Source organism: Triticum urartu, chromosome 2, assembly GCF_003073215.2.
Source record: "Triticum urartu cultivar G1812 chromosome 2, Tu2.1, whole genome shotgun sequence".
NCBI lineage: Eukaryota > Viridiplantae > Streptophyta > Magnoliopsida > Poales > Poaceae > Triticum > Triticum urartu.
In genome coordinates this window covers 439,675,626-439,689,977 of record NC_053023.1, presented here as the reverse complement: position 1 = coordinate 439,689,977, position 14,352 = coordinate 439,675,626, and the positions used below count along the sequence as shown (strand labels likewise).

Below are 14,352 nucleotides of genomic sequence, written 5' to 3'. Positions count from 1 at the left end.
GTAGAAGAAGATGAACATCGGTGGATACTGCATCTACTACTTAAGAATGATAGATATGATATTGCGGCCATGCACTTACAAATATCTTTTGTTCCATGCCGTACCCATCCTGAACCAGCAGCCGCCATGGTAGGTATGGCTTAAACACGGTCTCAAGTTGTCCAGACCTCGAACGATAGTTTAAGAAAAAAAAAAGGCAAACTAGATACTGATTATTTTGAAAGAAGCTAGGCACATAGTACTACTGTATGGCTATCTCTCGCAGCTGTCCCTTCACAACCAACCATTAAATTGTGGAGCATGACAGTATGTGAGATTATATTTTAGATTGTACATCACACCCATCACAACAAGCAAATAAATGCATATGAGACGGAGAGATGTGGTTACATATCCTTTTCTCAATTCTACAAGCCACATACATAAAATTGGGGCAATTCTGTAGAAAATGGACGTACAATGGCTCAGGTGAGATCAATGAGATTTTTGTAAAATATAAAACATGTCCAAAAATTCTGTAAACAAATTACAGGCGCACATCAATGTTTGATGTACAACCTCAAAAAAATTCAGCTACTAATTCGACCTACACTTATAGAAACAAAAAAGACAAAATCAGAGGTTACTATTCATCCAAAGTTGACACTATTCACAGTTGAATTTATCATTTTTGTATCTCTAATTGTAGAACGAGTTTTGAGCTGATTTCCTTTTTAAGTTGTAGACATATGTTGTTAAATAATTTTAGAATTATTTGGATTGTCTAGTTGTGAATCTTTTGGATTGATCCTACGATCTCACCTGAAAGACAGACTCTATTCTTGTTTTCCATGATGTAAAATGGCCACGAACCTAAAAATGCAGTAAGTTTTTCAGCGCTCTCATATATTTGGCTCAAGAATCATGTGCTTCTTTCACGTGCTCCTTTGCAGGGATCTTGCTCAACCCCATCTGGATCAAGTATTGCGCGATTCCTTGAAGGAGAGGTTAGGAAGCTGAGGTTGGTAATCACAACGGAGGGGTGAGGGACACTGGGACAGGGTGTCATTGACGTTGGAGATGCACTCATGCTTGGAGGACAGCCGGCGCCCCAAGGCCGAGGTTGCGTTTGGGCGCTGCCGGCCACCGCTGGGGAGACGGTCAACAGCCTGATATTGGAGGGCCGGTCGAATAGAAATCAAACTTTGATAGGAACTAGTGGCGTCCGGTAACATTTTGGGATCACATAGAATCAATAAATGGACCGGAATATCTAACGAACGTCAGATTATTAGACATGACAAATCAAACATTTTTGTGGCAATTTATGTTTGTCAAGGATGACAAATTTAATTTGCAAGCACGGTAATTGAAGTTTCGTGAAGAAATGACATCTACGGTATTCTCAGTAAAAAGGTCAAAAAAATCCTATATATAGAAAAAACGGTTTCGATGGATCTTAATGAAAGGGCGGACAAGCGCGGATCTGAAGTGCGCGGGCTCGCACGGTAGCGTGAGGTGGTGCTTCGGCTCGGGCGGCGCTGCGGTGATTCAGCAAGGGAGCGGCGTGGATGCGCAAGGGACCTAGCTGCCCAGATTTGTCTGCAGCTCGGGTGGGAAGGATGCACTCGTGCGGCATGGGCGGACAGGGGCTTCCGGCGGCTGCCGGGAGAGGTGAGGCGTGCCGCGGGCGACGGTTCGGCTGCGAGGGGGCGGCTGGTGTGGCGCTCGTCGCGGGCGCGTGAAGGGCCTGGTCGGCGCGGCTCAGAGGCGTCGCGGATCTGCTGCTAGGAGGTCGCGAAGGGTGAAGGTGGTCACATTCTGCCGGATTTGACCACGGTGGCTCGATGGAGGGCTTGCTGATGCATGATGTGCGGGGCTTGAGAAGCTGACTCGGGCGAAAGCTTGTCTCCGGCGTGTCCGGAGCCGGCGATGGCGACGCTTTCAAGCGTTGTTCCCTTCTTGTTGGCATCGTCGAGGCACTCTCAGCTCCAATCTTCGCAGCTTCGGGGGAAACTCTAGATCCATGGGATCGGACGATGATGGTGCTCTAGCATCGTATTCCCTTTTGGGGGCTTCGTCCTTGGAGCTAGGCATCATCAGGCGGGACCGATGGAAGTTGGTGGTGTTGGCGTCGAGGCTTTTGTGACAACGATGATGGGCGTGTGTGATGTTGGAGACACGGCAATGGTTGCGGTAGTCGGCTCTTCTCCGGCGTGTTCGTGGGACTACCTCGGGTTGTTTTGTTGCGGTGAAGTCGGAGCTGCGGCGGCAGGGCCCTGTGGCGACGATGACAGGCAGTAGGTGGTCTGTTCGATGGTCTTCTGCGGCGCCAGCCTTGCATAGTTCTCCTTCGGAGCCATCTTTCAGAGTCGGAGTTGTGTTGTCCTTGGCGCGGGTGGCTGAGTTTGGCGCGGGGTTCTTGTGTTTCACACAGCTCTACGGTGTGGGTTGGGTTGACTTTTGTCTTCGGAGAAGTCGGAGTCGCTTTCTCGGAGATTAGGGAGGGCGATGGGGCCTGTTGGGGAGAAGTGATGACGATGACACCGGTGTGTGATGTTGACGAGACCCTCTATGTGAGGTGTGTGGTATTATGTGTGCCGCTTAGCGGTTTGTGACGATTTTCGCCCGGTTTTCCGTTTATTAACCGGACAAACTCTCTTCTTCTTTATTAATAAGATGAGGCAAAACTTTGCCTCTGTTTTAAAAAAAACATGGGAGTAGAATGGGGAGCAATTTGATAAAATAGCACATTTGTCCTCGTACCTTGATAAAATAGCAGACCTTTCTTTTTGTTTGATTAGATGGCATACTTTTCCTCCATGGCTAGATAAAATGGCACAAACTGACTTTTTTCTCAATTCTCCGATATGGGGCTACATGTCATAATATCTTGGACGATTTTGCCCTTTAGTCTTTTTTGCCAGGTTAACTGAACGATCGATCAAAACAGGGAAACCAGACGGAGCTAGGAAGACAGGCTGCCGCCTCGCCGGCTTCCGCCCACATGCGCTGCCAGTTCCATCGCTGCTGCCTTGCCGTGCCTCTGGACCGACGTACTGCCCTGATCTCCCGGCGCTTCGTCCCGCTTCTTCTCGTCTCCCGTCGCTCCACCCGTTCTGCCGCTGCTGCCTCATCTGGCGTGAGTCACAGGTTTCCTCTCATCTTCTCTATTGATCTCTTTTTATGCCTCATCTGCGTAACAGCAGGTAAAGCTAAGCCATCAACACATAACATAGTTGTTAGTGCGCTATATTCTTCAAGCAGCACTACTTCCCTACTAAAGCTAGCAACTATAGCAGCGAAGCAGCCACGACCAAGTACAACAACGACCAGCTACAGCTAACTACAGCAACGAGTAGCTACTGGCTCCAGCCAGTAAACACACGCTACGGCCACGGAGCGAACTGGACTGTCACGCGCTGCAGGGGGGCTTGAACTGGCGGCGCCCTTCTTCTCCGGCATGGCGAGGAAGCAGTCGAAGCACGGAGTACGGCGGCGCCCTTCTTCTTCGGCACGGCGTGGGAGTGGCCGGAGCGGCACGGCGTAGAAACGGGCGATGCGCAGTGAGAGGTGATGGCACGGGGTAGGAGGCCCGGCAAGGTCACGGCGCTCGGGGTTTCGTTCCTCTGTTTCTGTTTCTATGTTCTCTCGTCTTCTGGATTGTCTCGTCTCCTCTGTTTCGATCGAACCAGTTGACCTGGCAGAAAAGACCAAAGGGTAAAATTGTCCAAAGTATTATGACGTGTAGGCCCATACCTAAAAAGTGAGAAAAAAAGTCAGTTTGTATCATTTTATCCATGCAGGAAAAGTGTGCCATCTAATCAAACAAAAAGAAAGATGTGCTATTTTATCAAGGTACGACGAAAAACATGCTCTTTTATCAAATTGCTCTAGAATGGGCACCTAGATTTGATATCCCAAAATTTTAGGATTTTTTTTAATTTTCTGATTTTTTTATTTAATATTATATGCGGGTGTGGCACTCGAGAGCCACAAATCCTCTTCCAGTATGATTCTTCATATAAACTAATAGGGACAACTGGTTTCTTATTCATGCATTTTTCATGGAGCCGGATCCTCTGACGTACGGCCCGCTGCCGTTGCGCCACTGACGTGTGGGCCCGGGGCCACATGTCAGTGGGCGGCACGATACGCAGAGGAGCCGTGTCCATTTTTCATAATAAGTATTTAAGTTTGTGCAGAGCAACCATGTTAAACAAATAAAGGCACTACTAAGCAGATGTCATGTATCATATTCATGCTAAATGAGTTCCCGACTGAAATTGTTGTGAAGGTAGTATGCCAAGATATAAAATATGAACAAATATCACTAATACAATGAAAAGGTTAGATTGTATTTCCCTAAAAGAATCAGCCGGATTTAGCTTGATGTTATTTCTCATTGAGAGGCTCCGGTGTTTTTTTATATGTGTGGTGCTGAGGAGACCGAGTTACCACCCTTTTGACATGTCCCAAACCTATGAGGTCCAACACACCATTGTTGGGCGCTGATGAGGCAAAAGAAACATACACACATCCACGCCCTATGAAATAAGGGGCTGCATATGACTCGACATGGACGAGGCGACATCCATCCTCCTTCACAAACACATCTTGTTGGCAACACCAACATGTCAATAGTCTAGGTATCGGTGAAACAAAGCCACCTGTAAATATTAAATATCACAATGCATATGGATGTGCAAACTACACGACATGGGCCATATCGTATCTTAATTGCAGGTTTACTGTACTCTCAACCGGTAGATGTACTTAATTGACTGCTTTGCAAAAACATTGAGAATCAACGGACTAGGCACAACTCTTGAGTAAGATACTCCTTAAACACAATCATAGAAGGCAAAATAGACATACTCCTATGCAAGCATGTACCTGTAGGATCGAGAAGAGGTGTCTAGAGGGGGGTTGATTAGACCCTCAAAAAAGAAAAGTAGCAGTTTTTAAATTCTTTAAATTAAGGTGGAGTTTTAGCACAAGTTTAAACATTCACAATACATTTCAAGCAAGCATGGTAAGAGTATATGAGCAGCGGAAAGTAAAGCATGCAACTTACAAGAAAGTAAAGGGATGGGATTGGAATGTGCAAACGCAATTGGAGACACGGAGATTTTTGGCGTGGTTCCGATAGGTGGTGCTATCGTACATCCACGTTGATGGAGACTTCAACCCACGAAGGGTAATGGCTGTGCGAGTCCACGGAGGGCTCCACCCATGAAGGGTCCACGAAGAATCAACCTTGTCTATCCCACCATGGCCATCACCCACGAAGGACTTGCCTCACTTGGGTAGATCTTCATGAAGTAGGCTATCTTCTTACCCGTACAAACTCCTTGGTTCAACTCCACAATATTACGGAGGCTCCCAAGTGACACCTAACCAATCTAGGAGACACCACTCTCCAAAAGGTAATAGATGGTGTGTTGATGATGAACTCCTTGCTCTTGTGCTTCAAATGATAGTCTCCCCAACACTCAACTCTCTCGCGCGGATTTGGATTTGGTGGAAAGATAATTTGAGTGCAAAGCAACTTGGGGAAGGCTAGAGATCAAGATTCTTATGGTTGGATTGGAATATGGTCTCAACACATGAGTAGGTGGTTCTCTATCAGAAAATGAATGGTAGAAGTGTAGGCACGTTCTGATGGCTTTCTCCATAAATGGAGGATGGATGGAGGGGTATATATAGCCTCCACACAAAATCTAGTCGTTACACACAATTTACCAAACTCGGTGGGACCGAATTATGAAACTCGGTCAGACCAATTTAGTTCAAAATATGAACGTTAGGATTTCCGATGGGACCAATATTGATCAACTCGGTGGGACCGATGTGATAGGGTTAGGGTAAAATCTCAACTCGGTTTGACCGATTACACAAACTTGGTAGGACCGATTTTGGTAATAAGAAAAACAGAGAGTGGGTCAAGCAAACTTGATGGGACCGATTGCATATCTCGGTGAGACCGAAATAATTGTAACAGGCGACAGAGAGTTTGCAAGTCCATCTCGGTGAGACCGAGATCCCATCGGTGAGGCCGAACTGATTAGGGTTTCTGGCAGTGGCTATGTCAAGTGAACTCGGTGGCGCCGGATAGATCAAATCAGTGGGGCCGAGTTTGACTTTAGGTTTAGGACATATGTGGAAATGAGAAAGTGGTTGAGGGCTTTAGAGCATATCACTAAGCACTTTGAGCAAGCAAGCCATTAAGCAACACCTCATCCTCTTTTAATAGTATTGGCTTTTCCTATGGACTCAACGTGATCTTGGATCACTAAAATGAAAATGCAGAGTCTTGAGCTTTTGCCAGTCTTTGTCCTTAGCTTCTTGAAGGGGTTTCACATCCTCTTGTCCATGCAACTTCACTATTGAACTCATCTGAAATATACTAGATAGAAGTATTAGTACAACAAGAGATATGTTGACATTAATTATCAAAATCATCCAGGGAGCACTTGTGCTTTCAATCTCCTCCTTTTTGATAATTGATGACAACATACATCAAAGCTTTAGATAAAGATATGAAGAATAACAAGTAAAGCTTTGGAAGAACATGTAACATGCATAGGCTCCCCCTACATGTATGCAATCATGTGAATATGGAATATAAGAGCATGTGAATGCATAAGCATGATAGAACAAGAATGAGTTACATGTATCTTGGCTATATGCATCGGAGCAAATGGTGTGGATTTCAGAAGTGTACCTTCATGTTCATGATTCCTTCTTGCAAACAATATGTACATCAACAAGAGATTATCATGCACATGAGTGTGGTGCGTATACTTACCTTGTGGTCTTGAGGTAGCTTTGGAAGAGATGAACGCGAGTAAATAAGGTTAGATAACACAGAAACATCTACTGAACAGAGCAAGTAGTAAACCACAAGAGTACCAAGATTGGGATGACATGTAGAATGTGAGTACTAGGTACTCTATTTAAGTATAGACATGTCCCCAAAGAGTAAAGATATGCAATGAATTCGAAGATCTCCTTCCCTTATATGTCTTTCTCCCCCTAAAATCTTATATGGGTAATGGGAGAAGATAGGGAAAAGAAAATCAGAACAACACAGTCATAACACATACTAACATGCCTTTTCCCTCTTAAAGACATGTGGCTTCTCTCCTCTTGAATACCAGGCACCTGGGGTCTCTCTCCCTTTGATGTGATTGAGCACTCTCCCCCTTTGATGTGATTCATCTTTGATGTGACCTCTCTTCCCTTTGACATCAATTTTCAAGAAGGGTCTTCTGGAATGTGAGTTGAAAAGGGTTTGGTCCCTGAGTCATAAAACAAGGCAGCATATAGAATGTGATGCAGGTAGAGGACAAGAATCATTGAGTGGAGTTGGAACGAGTATGCAGGATGCAAATGACAAAGTGTTTTCTCAGCATTGAAATCGATAATGCCGAGTTGTTTTCTTCAGTGGCACCGAAGTAGTTCGGTTAGACAAAAAAGATGAACCGGCGAGACCGGGTTCAATATAGAGAGAAAAAAGTTGTCATCTCAGCTCACTAGGCAAATAAGATCTCACAAAGATTTACAAGAAATTAACTGAAAGATTTGCAATGAATTGGATGTAGGGAATGCAGAAACGAACAGAGAAAATAGATCTAGATAAAGTTTTTTTCTTTTTGATAAATGAAGGGAACAAACATGCAAGAGACAAATGCAAGGACACAAGGAAACACTAGAGAACTTCATCTAGAATTGGTCAGTGACAAAGTCACCTATTTTAGAGTATGTTGACTGAGGAGTCGAGTGAGAACACTTGATCGTAGGTCATACTCATCGTTTTAAGCTTAAAATGGGATTACCATTTTTCATTTAAGCATTTTGATGTATTCACATCTTGTTGAGCTATTTTTACCCATGACTTGGGGTAAAACTTCTCTAAAATGGAATAACATACCTTGGGTGGTGGTGTTGATCTTGATCATGTAGTTGAACTTGTGTGGGATGTTCAAGGTTGATGTAGCTCATCAAGAGTTGGGAGCACCACCTGTAGTTTTGATTTCATCTACCTACATGGGTTAGTCTTGCAAAGAAGAGTACTTGTGTATCCAAATTGACAATCATAAAATTTGATATCAAATGAAATTTGATATATATATATATATAATGTCAAAGGATATGTTGAAGGATTTCATGCTTCCTTGTCTTCAACCACCATATTATAGAGACTTGGTGATGTAGAGATTGCTCAAGATGTGAGTGTTTTGCAATCTCATAGATTTAGATTCATCCAAGTACCTACAAGGGTTAGATAGCACGCAAAGGTGCAAATATATCCAAGACATATGATCATCATCATAAGAGAAATATCAAGGATTAGTCAAAGGCTAATGCCTTGCATGTATCCACATGAAGTTTCTACTCTAAGTTTGAGGCATCAATAATGTTCAATTCACCTCTCAAACGGCAAAATACTTTCTCATCAAGCGGTTTGGTGAATATATCCGCCAATTGATTATCGGTACGAACATGCTTAAGATCAATGTCTCCTTTAGCAACATGATCTCAAATGAAATGATGACGAACTTCAATATGCTTAGTTCGAGAATGTTGCACGGGATTATGAGTAATTTTAATAGCACTTTCATTGTCACAAAGCAATGGAACATGTTTCACATAGATCCCATAATCTTTAAGAGTTTGGGTCATCCAAAGTAATTGAGCATAACATGAACCAGCGGCAATGTATTCCGCTTCGGCGGTAGATAAGGATACCGAGTTTTGTTTTTTGGAGGACCAAGACACAAGAGATCTATCAAGAAATTGACAAGTACGCGAAGTGGACTTTCTATCAACCTTGTCTCCGGCATAGTCTGAGTCGGAATAGCCAACAAGATCAAAATAATACCTCTTAGGATACCAAATGCCAAAATTTAGAGTATGAATTAAGTATCTCACTATCATTTTCACAGCCTTAAGATGACATTCTTTGGGGGCCGCTTGATATCGTGCACACATGCACACACTTAGCATAATATCGGGACGGGAGGCACATAGATATAACAATGAACCAATCATAGAGCAATAAACCTTTTGGTCAACCGGCTCGCCATCCTTGGTCAAGTCAAGATCTCCACTAGTAGGCATGGGTGTATTCATACCGTTGTATTCTTGCATGTTGAACTTCTTGAATAAGTCCTTGGTATACTTTGTTTGAGAAACAAAGGTACCCTTCTTAGTTTGCTTGATTTGCAAACCAAGAAAGAACTTGAGTTCACTCATCATAGACATCTCAAACTTTTCCGACATTAGCTTTCCAAACTTTTCACTAAAATGAGGGTTAGTTGAACCAAATATGATATCATCAACATAAATTTGGCACACAAATAATTCACCATTAACCCTTTTAGTAAAAAGAGTAGAATCTATCCTTCCAATCTCAAAGCATTTTTCAATAAGGAACTTGGTCAAGCATTTATACCATGCTCTAGGAGCTTGTTTAAGACCATAAAGAGCTTTCTGAAGTTTGTAAACATGATCGGGTTTCTTAGGCAAAGCCGGGAGGTTGTTTAACATAAACTTCCTCCTCAATTTCACCATTTAGAAAAGCACTTTTAATGTCAATTTGGTACAAGGTAATATCATGGTGATTAGCATAGGCAAGTAAGATGCGGATGGACTCAAGTCTAGCAACGGGGGTATATGTCTCACCATAGTCCATACCTTCGACTTGAGTGTAGCCTTGGGCGACGAGACGTGCTTTATTGCGAACGACTTGTCCATCTTCATCTTGTTTGTTGTGAAACACCCATTTGGTACCGATAATGTTGTGGTTGTTGTTGGTCTTCTCGACCAATGTCCACACTTGGTTCCTCTCAAAGTTGTGTAACTCTTCATGCATTGCATTTATCCAATCCGGATCTTCCAATGCCTCTTCAACCTTCATAGGTTCAATGCTAGAGATGAATGAATAATGTTCACAAAAATTTGCCAAACGAGTTTTAGAGCGAGTGATTCTCCCGGTCTGGATATCATTGAAGATTTGCTCGACGGGATGGTCTCGTGAAACTCTTGCTCTAACTCATGAGAGCTTTTGTTTGGGTCGGGGTGGAACATCTTCGTCATCATCTTGTTCTTCTTCTTGGCCTTATTCATTGTTGACATTGTCATTCTCTTGTCAAGGTGGAGAAGGAGGTTGATGAGGTTCATCTTGGTGTACTTCCTCGTTTTCTTCATCTTGGTGTGTCCCATTTGTGGATGCTTCCATGTCAACTCTTGGTTCACCTTATTGTGAGGTGGAAGCTTCCACTTGGATGGACGAGGTACTCTCCTTCACCTTCGTTGGACGAATCTTGCCAATAGACAGGTCTTGGATTGCTTCCGAGGGGTCTTTGTCTCCTACATCAATTGGCAATTGCTCTACTTGCGAGCCGTTAGATTCATCAAACTTCACATCTCTTCAACCTTTCGGGTGAAATTGTTATAGACACGGTAACTGTGAGAGTTTGAGTCATAACCAAGTAGGAAACCCTCATGAGATTTAGAAGCAAATTTAAAACGACGATACTTATCAAGAATATAACACTTTGAACTTCACATCTTGTTGTGGACACCTTTTTTACAACCTCCCCTTATTTTATTTACTTGTCATCGGAGTAACATCCTTTAAATAAGAGGAGAAATACAGGGTGGAGGATCCTCCATCCAAACACTAGGATTAGTGGACTTAGCTAGAATAGCAAATTTATGGGCAACATAATTCACTTCTCTAGGGCAATGCTCGAATATGGCATGGGGGAAATCACACCAAATATGATAGCAACCATCAAAAAATTATGGCACCCTCCTTCATCTTCATTGTAGTAATAACGTCGATATTATCAGAGTTCATAACTAGGTTGCATCAAATTGACTAGGCTAGTCCCACCCCATACCGCAATGATGTGATTTCCGCTGTGAGCCAATCCGAGCACCACTCGATGTGATTGTTGCTAGCTGCCACCAACTTGCCCAATAAATCTCAAATGACAACCCATGTTAAACCTATTCACTCCAGGCGCTACTAAGCAGATGTTACCTTACCATATTCATGCTAAATGGGTTGCCAATTGAAATTGTTGTGAAGGTCGTGTGCCAAGAAATAAAACTTGAAAAATATCTAACACAACGAAAAGATCAATACCCCCCCCCCCCCTCACAAATATAAGATGTTCTAACTTTAGGGTGTTTGTTCACTCGTTTCAGTCCGTATATAGATCATATTAAAATATTCAAAACATCTTATATTTATGAATGAAGGAAGCATAAAACTACTTTGCTTGATATTTGTCATTGAGAGGCTCTGCCTCCCCAGTATGCTGATAGTATCATTTGGATTGGTTTTTCTTCTTCTTATTTCTCATCGAGATCTTTAGAATAAACTTGAGTTAACACATGAAAAGACCCACATAATGATGCAAACAATAACTGACTATCATGCAATTGTCGCTTGAAGTTGCCACTGTACCGATAGATTTCCCAGTGCTCAACTCGAAACGCATCACTCGGTGCATGGTTTGTGACGGGAAACGACTCCATCGGTGGCGTTTTCTTTCATGATCACACGCCTTGATCACAGTTGGCATGCGTGCATGATCACACGCCCTACATAATTTCGTACGGACGGACGTATATAGTCAAAGTCAAGTCACCAGCAGCGGCGCATCCACATGCTCCCCGGCTTTCATTTGCCATCCGCGGTCGACCTTCTGATCTTGGCTTAAACAGTATTCGTTCATTCATACTACGTATATAGTCGCAACAGCCAGCAGGTCGGAAGATTCTATAGTGTGTGCGCGTGCGTTTCTCCCAGAGGACAAAATGGTCATCGGCAGCTTTGTTTAGATGAGTTACTATATGACTAACTAGTTGGTCGAGCACAAGGGTTTGCACACAGTAGTCTTTTCTTTTCTTCGTTCAGTCTAGACCCGGACCAAACTGGTGTATGTTGACCATATTTCCAAGCTTTGAACGACCCTACATGTCCATACCATAGCATCCATCCAAGTCAGCTGTCTTTTTTTTTCAGGGTAAAAGAAAGTTTTATTGCATTGTCACAGTGTTACACTCGAGAGGCTAAAGATCCTCAATACAAGGTGGAACCGAGTGAACCCACACAGCCGTGGTTCTCTCGGTGCGGCTATAGTTTGCCAACCGATCTGCTACACTATTCTGACTATGGTGTAATTTATGAGGTAAAAACTCCCTTTTCTTCATCAACTCTTTAATCTCTAGAATCAGATGCCCATATGCTGATTTGGTGAGGCCATCATTAGCCAACACTGAGAGGCCAATCGCCGAGTCCGACTGCACAACCACCGAAAGTACTATGTGTTGGATAGCCAAAGCCATACCCTACATGATAGCATGGATCTCCACCTCCAAAGCGTCACTACAGTTAAACATGTATCGATAAGCCACCAACAGTACCGTACCTGACCCATCTCTCAATACGATTCCGGTCGCTGTCGAACCATCTGCCTCCCGGAAGGATCCATCAACGGATAGCGCGACAATCCCTGGCCCAGGAGTCGGCCATGGTGGCGCTGGCTGTTTGTACTGAGTGTCCGTCTTCTGTTCCGAGACCGACATTTTTCCTTTTAGTATTTCTTCCGTGGTAAAGCGACTAGTGAGCCGAATGGACTTGTAGTAATTGTCCAGATACTTCATGGTTGCCCCCATCGATGGTACATCCTTGCCATGTGAGCAATCGTTCCGCAACTGCCATATACGCCAGAGCAGCATGATTACCATATCTCGAACCTGATCAGAGCATTGAGTGAGCAGATTCATAAGGCACTTCTTGCCGGTATTGATCAGCAGTCTATCCGACGGAAGAGGCCATCTAGCGTGCATGTTTATCCACAGAGTACGTGCATGGTCACATGTGATTAAAGCATGGAATTCATTCTCCTCCTCAACACCACATAGCGAGCAAGTAGATCGCTTAGAGACATGTCTATATTTTTTGCATGCCGCAGTCGGCAAGGCCCCGGCCACCACCTTCCAAACCGCTATCTTCATCTTCTGTGGCACCGATGCTTTCCATACATAGTTTTAAATTGATCTCCTGCCATTTGGTGCTTCTGAAGATGATCCTCCTGCAAAGGCTGCATCATGAGCACTTGTAGCCAATTTATAGGCACTTTTTACTGAAAACAGCCCATTCTTCTCTGGGAACCAGGAGATAAAATCACAACGCTGCCTTGGGGATGTTCTTATTTTCAGAATGTGATCAATGTCCATCTGCCAAAAGTGTTGTGACAGCCTATCCATCTACCATGCACCATTCCCATCTAGGAAATCAGAGACTCGGTTTAGGCGGGACGTGCACTTTGGTGTTATAGGCCGGAAAGACGATGCCCTCGGGATCCATGGATCCCTCCAGGTTCTTATATTTGAACCATTTCCAACTCGCCATATAATTCCTGCTTTTAACAACTCGAGGCCATGGAGGATACCTTTCCAGACCGCCGATCCATGGTTGGGAAATACCGTATCCAGCAGGTTACTTGAGGGATAGTATTTGGCCTTCAACAATCTGGCACAAAGGCTGTTCGGAGTGTCAATAACACGCCAGGTCTGCTTAGCGAGAAGCGCCTGATTAAACGCTCTCATATCTCTGAACCCCAAGCCACCCATTGCCTTAGGTAACCTCATTTTATCCCAACTGAGCCACGCCATCTTGTTCTTTCCTTTCTCAACACCCCACCAGTAATGACGCATCAGTCGGGTCAATTCATCACACACCGAAGCTGGGAGCTTAAATACACTCATGACATAAGCTGGAATTGCCTGGGCAACAGATTTTATCAGGATCTCCTTATTACCAGATGACATATATTGTTCGCTCCAGTCAATCAACCTCTTCCTTAATCTATCTTGTACCGTTTCAAATTTTCCTTTATTCATTCTACCTTCGGGCACCGACAGGCCAAGGTACTTAGGCTCAAAAACCTCCTGTTCAATCTCCAGAATTCTCTTCACCTCATCCACCACCGCAAGCAAGCATGAGTCTGATAAAAGGATGGAACACTTTGCTGGATTAATTAAATGCCCCGTGGCCAACTCATGAGGTATGCCACGCTTCTTTCGATCCTGGGTACGTCCTAGGAACCAATTCATCATACATGGATACTTTAGACTTTACGTTACTCTCTTCGTATCAAAATATAAAATGTTTTTTGACATTTCTTTTTTGCGGGTAAAAAAATTGACGTTTTTTGACATTAACCTCTGTTTAATAATTACTGGTTGCTGCCATGGTTTTAGTTCAAAGTAGTTCCCTGATTGATCAAGATAGTTTATACTACGAGAAAATCAACGTTAATCCAACCTCTTTAGTTTGCAAAGAGC

The 14,352-nt window shown here is 43.6% G+C and overlaps 1 long non-coding RNA gene across 2 annotated transcripts; it reads left to right on the top strand.

Moving 5' to 3' along the window:
- The first annotated feature begins 2,818 nt into the window (after window positions 1-2,818).
- LOC125541641 lies at window positions 2,819-3,832 on the top strand. 2 transcript variants are annotated; one of them, XR_007297607.1, is made up of 2 exons: window positions 2,819-3,132; window positions 3,247-3,832. It is a non-coding gene; the product is annotated as an uncharacterized LOC125541641 (long non-coding RNA). The 2 variants fall into 2 exon arrangements; XR_007297608.1 differs by having other exon boundaries at window positions 3,226-3,832.
- The last annotated feature ends 10,520 nt before the right edge of the window (window positions 3,833-14,352 follow it).